Source organism: Protopterus annectens, chromosome 7.part0 (genome assembly GCF_019279795.1).
Source record: "Protopterus annectens isolate FY-2018-M chromosome 7.part0, PAN1.0, whole genome shotgun sequence".
NCBI classification, from domain to species: domain Eukaryota; kingdom Metazoa; phylum Chordata; order Ceratodontiformes; family Protopteridae; genus Protopterus; species Protopterus annectens.
Window position 1 is genome coordinate 303,874,063 of NC_056739.1, and position 9,958 is coordinate 303,884,020.

General features: G+C 41.0%; 1 protein-coding gene across 1 annotated transcript in view; it reads right to left on the reverse strand.

The window, feature by feature from the left end:
* ELK4 (ETS transcription factor ELK4) overlaps positions 1–9,644 on the reverse strand; it is a 384,359-nt gene extending 374,715 nt beyond the window's left edge. Inside the window, exon 1 of the mRNA XM_044076824.1 lies at positions 9,030–9,644. The gene's annotated coding sequence lies outside the window, so the exon portion shown is untranslated. The remainder of the gene's footprint in view (positions 1–9,029) is intronic.
* Positions 9,645–9,958: the final 314 nt, after the last annotated feature.

Sequence of the window (9,958 nt, forward strand, 5' to 3'; positions counted from 1 at the left end):
CGATTGCATACTGAACATTTATCACACAGAAAAGTGCCATTTTAGGGCACAAACTCTTAGAAACACTAACAACTGGACTAATGAAATTACTATGGACTAACATGTCAGCTAAACTAAGGCCTCTTCTATAAAAAAGAACATAGGGAATAGAACTTAACTGTAACAATTCCTAATTTTTAAACAAAACTGGCCGAAAAAAATAATTCAAAAGCTTAGCAATTTGTTTGCTAAGAACATTGCAAGTAGAAACAAAGTAAATATATATTTTTTTTATTATTATTACTGCATTTATTACCATTCAAAACCTCAGAAGGTTCACATCTAGCTAATGAAAATCACTAGCAAGTAAATAACTTCTTTATCTGACATTTATTACCTTCCCTATTTAACCCGCGGTGGTGGTGCTGCGGTAGCGTTGCCGCCTCACAGTAAGACGCCGTCCGGTTCAATTCTCAGCTAGAGCGTCTTTTGCGTGGAGACATGCGTGAATGGGCGTACCTTCATTGAAGGTTGTGCGTCAGGCCTGGCAAGCCGGTACGTAAAAATCAACTGCCAATCATTAGCAGACCAGAGTTCCGCTGTGGCGACCCCTAACCGGGAAAAGCCGAAAGACACAAACAAATTACCTTCCCTATTTACAATGAACCTCAAAGTCATTACACTTCAATATAACTTTTTCAAGGGAATTCATAACCAATCTCTACTACAACCCCTATTAAAGACAATTTTAACTATTTGTTCAACATCTTTATAAAACCATCATCTTGGTTACTAAGTTTATCAAGGTGTAAAAATTCCCCATAGGGCAAAGATGAAATAAGATGGGGAGGGTGGCAACTAGTCCCATGCAAATACAAGCCACCTTCCCCTAATCTTCTATGGATAGAGGTAACAACTTTGGCAAGTGTTAAATCCAGTTAGCAAGCTACACAGTATCCTAATAGCTTTTACCACTGCCCTTTCAAATGGTACCCACAAATTCATATCTGGCTTTACCCTTCTCAAAACAGAGAAAGAGTTTATAAGGGCGGACACTGTGAAGGCATATATGTTCTCTTGACTTACTTCCCTTGCAGGTCCTACAGTCATATGAAAATTTATTGTAGGATTTAGGTTCATAGGCTAACCACCACTAGGGCCCTTATAAGCCTAGCAGTGCAACCCAAATGTGTCCCCACACATTTGATTTATATAGGGGCGATTTACTGACTGCCTCTGTCAATCAAAGGCATAGACACCAGACAAGGGGTGCATTTCTCATTATCCATCCTTTTGTCCAAGTTGCAATTAAATAGGAATAGGGAGGAACTTTGCTTCAAATGGATGGGAAGCCTGTTCCAGAGAATGGGATCTCTCTGAAAAACATATGTGTCCGTCTCGAACACATTCTAGTTAGGTCTCAAATAAAATGCAGGTATTTTAATATAGCAGTTCTGGTGATGTTTTGTGGATGTGCAAAAGGGTCATCAAAACAGGGTCTATTGATGCCTTGTATGTCAGGCAAACATCACATCTCAGAAGTCTGTATAATACCATGTAAAGAGACAGAGCTTTGAGGTGATCAGAAAAAAAAAAAAAGGGAGTACATTGCATTTACTCCCTGTATTCTTTTTGTAAGGAACCTTTGCGGATGTTACAGTTCCTCTGTGTGTCTAGTTAGGTACATATCAAAGGAAGCATTACATTTTACGATGTGTCTGATGAAGGCCAAGTACAGTGTGTAGACCTCTCTGAACCTAGATGTCACGACCTTGCTTATAAGCTGAGCAAAAAAAAATAAATAAATAAGGATTTTCTTCTTACCTCAGACACATGTTGGGCAAAGGCTAGGTAACTATTTACATAGGTTCCCATATGCCTAACTAACAAATCAACTTTTAGGTGTGTGTTTTGATGATGTAATTACCCAGAGTGGCTGATTTCTCAGAAAGTACCATAACGCATTTCTTGGTATTGAATTTTAAGCCACTGCTTTGGCACCAAGGTTTTCTGCGTCAGACCTTCCTGAAGGGTGTTCTCATCTGGAAGGGATTCGATGATTGCTCCCAGTTTGCAATCATCTGCAAACTTGGTTAACCACAGGCTTTGACATTGGCTTGAACATCTGAGAAGTAGATGTTAAACAGGAGTGGGCCTAGCCTAGAGCCCTGGAGGACTCCACTGGTGACTGTGCTCTTCGTGGTGGTGCCCACGCCAATTCTGATCCCATTAGTGAGCCAGCCAGCTTGCTATAAAGGGGTTTATACTCAATTCTATACGTTTGCTGACAATGCCCAAGAGAGATATTGTATCAAATGTTTTAGCCAGATCTAGGTAACCAGTATACAGTTTTCTCCACATCCACTATATGATATGAGGTAGTGCCATCTGAGCAAGGGATAGTAGGGCAGTACATGTGTATATAGGCCAGCACTGCTAGCTGGAGTTTTGTAAAGAATTTTATATTATTTGGACTATCACACTGATTTGTACAGATGTTTGAGTTAAGAATATAGTTTCAAAGTGGTGTGTGTTAAAAATGCATCAACAGTAGGTCCTCCTGAACAGAATGAGTGTATGCATGTATATTGGGTTGTATTGTTGTAACTGATCAAATGTGTGTGTTTATCAGAGAACCCTGGATGGGTGGCAAGTTGAAATTGTGTTACTGCCTTCAGATGTTGCCACAGATCTTAGCACAGCACTGTGTGTGTAATGTACCAGAGTCAGGTGACCAGAGGTGATGTCATCCTCTAACCAGCATCTGGTTTCTTTGAACTCTCCCTGCAGCACTTTGGAACCTGACAGGAAAGATTTCTGACAGGATACATATTCACACAGACAAGGAGAAACATCATCTGGCTCTTGCTGTAGTAAGACACTCAGTACACATCAGCTTGCCTTGCCTTAATTATTAATCAGGGAACAGTAATTAGTTAGTCATGGACATTTAGTGAGAATAATTTAGTATTCTTTTCTGCATCTGTGAGAAACTATCCAACTGCATTATTCTTTAGATCTCTGTGAACATTCTATTGTATTCAGTATTCTCCTGTTTTCAGTTTTATTATTTTATCATTAAATATTTAATACCTTTCATTGTGGCTGGTCCTTCAGAGAATACTTTTAACATCTTGAGAGAACTTGCGCTGGTTTTAGTGACGGTGTGGCCACTGCTGATAGCCTTGCTACTTTGGCCACACTCTACCATTTGTGTTAGCATTAATTTTACAAAGTATAATTGGATACCCTTTGTAAGAGCCTTAGGGCAGCTGACTGGTGGCAGCATGATTACCTCAGACTCTGGGCAGAAAGGGGCATAGCTAGTAAATCTGCACCAGCTTTTCCCAGTACATGTGTGTGTGAAACTCAAATACCCAAATGTATGTGTCAGCTACTAGGAATACAGACACAGAGCTCCAAAAGTGGTCAGTGTGGAGTTTTTTTGTGGATCTGGAGAGTGAAAGAGAGCCCAGTCCCAGGTCTGGAGCATGCTCCCTGTGTGCTCTTAAGGGAAACTGCTTGGTGCAGGGAGCTGCATCCGAAAATACTGTGGGAATCCATCTTCGCTCTTAGTCAGTGGTGAGGATCGAGTCTCCTTGATTGCTGGCCAGGAGTAGGGACCCATCACACACTGCCTTAGAGACTTTTTCAAAGAAGTCCACCAGATTCAGTAAGCATGACCCTCCTTCGACAAAGCCAACCCAGGATGCAGTGTCTGGAAAATTTAGCAGAAGATGAAGTACCACCCCCAACTTTCAAATGTGTTTTACTCCCTGTCATTCCTATTGGAAACCCTCCAAGCAAGTTCCTTCCTCTGACCATTCTATACTACTACATATGATCATAGGAAGTTGCTAGGCTAAGGACCCTAGGCCCTTACAAACCTAGTCAAGTTTTATCCTTATTTCCAGGATCAGCACCCATCACGCCTGTCCAAGAGGGACACAGGTGGAACCCTTGAGGTGAATTTACGGTTACCCATCCAATCGTCCAGACTGTGTTTGAAAAGGGCCAATGAGATGTTCTGCGCGACAAGAAGTGGGAGTCTTGTTCCAAAGGTATATAACTTCTGGGAGACAAATCTGTCCCACCAGCAGGTTCTATTAATGTCACATACCAGGTTAAGGCTATCAGAGCGAGTAACCCACGTACCATTTGATTACAGACATGCAGCATTAAGGTCAAAGACTACCTTGTATGCAAGGCAGAGACCATCTCAGAGTAGTCTGTATGAAACAGAATAAAATGACAGTGATTTCAGATGATCCTCATAAAGACAAATGCTGTAGACCTTGAATTTTCCTTGTGAGGAACCTTTGTGGTCTCTCCAATTACTGCAGGTGCTTGGAAAGGAACATACCAAAAGGGGCACTGTACTTAGTTACTGGTCTGATAAGGGAAGAATACAGGGAGGTTACAACTGTGGAGACATGGTGATCAAAGCTACAGTTGTCAACCTGTGTGCTCAGGTCTCTCACCACTGAGTGCATACTTAGGGTGTTGTTATTGATGTGGTAGTTAGCAGGAACATCACTCTTACCAAAAGGGGTGACAATACATTTTTTTGCATCGAGTGTAAGGCTATGACTTTGGCACCGACCATTTGTTTGTGTAAGACCCTCTTGTAGGATGTTAACATGGTTTAGAGATTCTATGACCATTCCCAGATTGCAGTCATCAGCAAGCTCTGTCAGCCACAGACCTTTAGTTTTAGCTTGCACTTCGGAAAAATAGATTCCAAACAATATAGGTCCCAGGACTGATTCCAGTGAACACCACTGGCTACAGGTCTGCTGCTGGAGGGGGATTCCCCTATTTTAGCTATATAGGTTCCATCAGTGAGCTAGTTAGCAACCCATCTTATGGGACACGGGTTGATACCTAGCTGAGTGCATTTTGTCAATTATGCCGAGGTGGTGGATAGCGTCAAAAGCCTTGGCTAAGTCTAGGTAGGCTGTATGCGCAGATTTCCCCTCAAGGGCCTTGGTGACTGCCTCAAAGAAGTCCACCAGGTTTAACTGGTATGATCTCCCTTTAACAAATCCAAATTGAGTAGAGTCAAGTGTTTGGAGGTTACCAATATCTTTGCTGATAAAATCCATTACGATTCTCTCCATGGCCTTGCAGATAAGGCTAGTCAGGCTAACAGATCTACAGTTCCCGGTGTCAGTGGAAGCACCATATTTGTGCAAGGGGATAACTGTGGATTTTTTCCATTCAGCTGGAATGAAGCCAATGCTTAGACTATGACTGAAGAGAGTACCCAATGGTGTTGATGATTCTTGTTTTAGCCCATGTAGGATGCAGCCTGAGATGTCACCAAGTCCCATGGATGCAGTTTTTTTTACCTTAAGAGAGGGCATTCACAACCTGCTCTTTAGAGATACAAGGTAGAGGACAGGTGACAGGGATGTCTTGGAATATGTGCAGCAAGGACAGGGGACTGATGTGTTGGCTAACAGGTTAGCAATGTCCACAGGCTCAGTATATGTGGTATCATTAACTACCAGTTCGGCACAGATCTGGGCCTATCCTTTAAGGTTCTGGATCTAACAAAGAACGCCTTATGGTTGTCTTTAGTTGAGGAAGCTAATTTGGATTTGTAGTTAGATTTGAAGGACTCGTAAGAAGTCTTATTTGCTTGTTTAAGCTGAGGAAGGAGCATTTCCAGTTTAGGGTTTGCTTCCTCTTGCTCATACAGCAATTTCTTCCTCTTATTGTAAATCCTGTTAATGGAAGTTGTCCACCAGACAGGTTTGCTCTACCATGAGCAGCTTGTATTGGTCCTATCAGGAACGGCAGAGTCAATGCAGTTGCTCGGGTGTTTGTATAAAGCATTTGTGGAGAACTCTGCATAGTTGCCAGTACCATCTGATGGGGGAGGTACTATGAAGCTATTTATACCATCCTGTAAGACGTTATAAATCAGCTTTGGAGAAGTTTAGTTTACTTGGTGCTGGGGGGGGTAGGACAGGTGTGATAGTGCAAATGAGGCTGATTTGTGGTCAGATCTCACTAGGGAAGACCTCACAGTGGGGATGCTACAGTGGTCTCCCAAACTGGTAAGCATCAGATCCAAGATGTTGGCGAGGAGCCTCTGGGCAAGTGAGTTTGCACATAGGTAATTTCCCCAGTCAATGGATGGGTAGTTAAAGTTGCCCAAAACCATGGTGTTCGGATGTATCTTGACAGACTCAAGCAGATCCAAATAGGCAAAGTGGGTGTCCTGATTCATGGAGGAGGTCCTGTAGCTAGCAATGACTTGAACAGGTGTCATACCAACAGTTAATTGCACCTGAAGCACCTCCAGGGAACCATGGTGTCTAACCAGTCTGGAGGTGTATTTATCTTTAATGAATATTAATACACCAGCTCCTTTAGTTTTCATGCAGTTTGTGGTCTAAACATGTGGAAGGAGGTAGAGCCCAACATGGCTGAGGTGCTCTCCACAGCCTTGAACCAGGTCTCCTTGACTGCACAAATCTGTGTCTTCCAAGGTGAGGACCGCTTCCAGCGAATGCAGTTTGATGTTAAGACTTCTAGTGTTTATCAGCAAAACCTTGAGGTTGTTTTTATATGGAGTTTTTATGTTGAGAATTTTATACATGGAAAAAAAAAAAAAACACAGAACGTTTTCCATAGACAGACTACAGGATTCACCTACCTACCCACGCTCCCTCCCTCCCTGCAATATACATCAGGTCTGGATAAAAAGTCCCTCCTACAACCAGTATGCCAGTTTTGGTGCGAGAGGGACACAGTTTAACACCTCAATGTGCCATACGATGCTAAACATTAAGAAAAGCGGTCCTACTACTATACCATATAGCAACCAATTGCCTAGTGGTCTTGATCTACTATCCTCTACTTTTGCTTAGTTAGGGGAGTTTTCCATGCACTCAACATTACACAGAAACCAATCAACCTTTACTTACGAAACTAGAAACAGCAAAATAATTTGTAAATACAAACACCCAGGTGAGACAGTACTTTGCCATAAGACTCAGGTTTGTCTGCAGACTTCTAAGGTTAAGGTTAAAAATTAAAAACAAAGTCCACTTTGCCAACAGTTCTTTGTACTACAGTGTACTGAACACGGCGGATTCCAACATAAAACCTGTGCTAACCTATCTACATCCTTAAATGAGTGCACAACTGTTACCACATAAGAATATAAATTACAAACGGTTCTAAAGTTAGACCATCTTCATACTTTTACTACTTGCTGTCAACCTCAGCTAGCCAAAAGACACTGTATCCAGCTTACCAGGCAAAACCTTTCCATACTTTCCTCTACACCTAAACTAAACTTTTTTTTACAGATTGCAAAGACAATAAAAAAAAAAAAAAAAAAAAAGAGAGAGACCATGATCACATAATACCAACAATAAAAATGACAAGAATTAGCCTACTACTTAGAATAAATAGATTTAAAAATAATATCAGCAAATTCCCCAATGCACTGAATAAATTCCCCTCTATGGTGACTTTCGATACATGGATGAAAGAAGACACAAGGATTACCACCAAATACCCCACATGAAAAGTGTGCGAATAGCTGTAGGACTCTGGTGAGGAGACAAGTAAAGAAGTCAACAAGGAAGGAAAAAAATAAAGTATGAGGCAACCAATAAGAGGGAGACCAAAGGTCTAATGCACTTTGCAGGGGTAAAGAAACTCTGCAGTCAGAGCAGTACAGCGAGACAAATACAGTTCTCCCCAAGACAGGCAGTGAAATAATGAAAGCACATTAAATTAGATTAAAAAAAAATACAGACTTACTATGTTAAATGACTCTCCCTCACTAGATACCCAAGTTGCATTTCTCAGGGTGCATGCCAGCAAAGGCTAAGTCAAGCATTGCAATAATTGTCCTGCAGAGTGGATTCTTCACTCTATTATTGGAGGTGAGAAGGGAAAACTGCAAAACAGCTATCTACAGAACAGACCCAATGACTTCTTCCAAATTGCAAAACTGCAAGTTATACAGAAGTGCTACTCTAAACAAGAGAAACCCTGACACATTTACGGATCATAAATGGACTTTCATATAGTTGAACAGCACAGATGCCAAAGCCAGATAACACTTTGGTCTTCTAAAGTTCAAATACCACAAAAAAAAGTTAAAATAAATTACATTTTCAATGGTGATGCCCTCATCCTTTAATGCCAAGACTGAGAAAATTTTTTTTTGAAAAATCCAGCAATGGCTTATGTTCGCTACTTACACTTAAGACTTCCATATGACTGACCTACCATCAATTTAGACTACTAGGAAAACAAACGTTTACAGACAGACACACACAAAACAAGACAACATGATTATGCTAGGATTTATTTAATGTTTGAGACATGATTTGAACAGCCTACAGCAAAAACTGTCAGTGGAAAACAGTGGGTCATTTTATTTAGTTTTACGCCATTTGCTTTTTTAAATAATAAGAAATAGCTGTACATTTATGGACATCTGGGAGTGTGTCATTGTAGACATGATCAATTATAATATTTAAGCCTGAAAACAACAGAAAAGTGCGTACAGGCACAGGGCATACTAATACTCCATAGCAGCAACACTTGAACTTTACTGAGTAATCATGCAAGACATGCCTTTTTACATTCATTTTGCACATTTTTTTAACCGTTTATCGTTCACCCTTACCAGACTGTTACAAGATTAAGCCAAAATGTCATGTCTGAGTTAAAAAGACAATAAATCTGAAGAAGCAACTGGGGTTTTACTCCCAACTCTAGTAAAATATGGCAAGTACAAGAGTTCCCCAACACGCACAAAGGCGCGCCCACGGAAACATTTCAAAGCACCTCCCCATCTAACCAAGAAAGGAACTCTCTGCCCTTTTACAAACTAAGACACACCTCTCACTATCAAAACAACAGGGAATAACAACTTTTACAGCTACCCCAACAAAGACACTACTGTTGACTGCCGTCAAAAATTAAGAAAATAAAAGTTAATACAGCTTTCACCACTCCAAGACCCCATTGCAATGGCTTACTTTTGACAGTTTAAGAACCTGGTCAGTACTCACCTAGCCAGGTGGCTTGGCACTCATACGCAAAAAAACATTTCCAACACTTATCTTTCCCACAAGTTTGGATCACTGAACTGATAACATAACTAATACAGCTGTTTTGCAGTTAAGTCTACAATCGCTTTCCCCTTAAGAGCAGGAAATTATTTAACGCCTGAGATCACTTCCTTTTTAGCATATTTAGCATCTCCACCAAGAAAAAAATATATACTGCGTTTTCAAAAAACTGTCGTTCAGGTCAGGCTGTCCTAAAGGATCATCATTCAAACGGTTACATTTCGCCAAATTGTTGTTATTGTCTTTGAGTAGGGACACCTGACTGCGAATACGGGTATCGATCCTTCATCAAGCGCAATTTGCCCGTAAATATGAAAAAGGGTGGAGAAACCTTTGCTGCTCTAAGCATGCGTGCATAGACATAGGAGGATCTTACTGTGTGCCAAAAACTGTGCCACTTTGTTTTCTTAAAAGAAGATGATCTACAGCACACGTAGAATGAAAATAAGTTTGTTTGAATGTGTCGTCTGCAGATTGCAGGATACCATTGTTTGCTCCCTTCCAGTTTGGCCATTACAGGCTCCTGTCAATTTCCAAGGAATTCCTCTGCAGCGTGTGGTGCCTGCTGGGTCCTAACAGACTGAACGTTCAGCTCCTGCAGCCTAGCCTCCCAAACAGCTGTTTTTCATTAATAGCATCGTATAAACGTGGGCCGTGTATTTAATTGCTTTCAAGGTATACCGAAGTAATTATATGAGTCGTGTTATTTTTCCTTTAGTTAATTGGGGTGGGTTGTCTGATATTGTTTTATTTTTATACGAAGTAAATAAAGCATATCGGACTGCTCCTTTTCGGATATAACCCTATACCTCTTCTTCTTAAAAACAGGAGGGCACATGGGGTCTGGGAGGGGATAAAACATGGAGCTC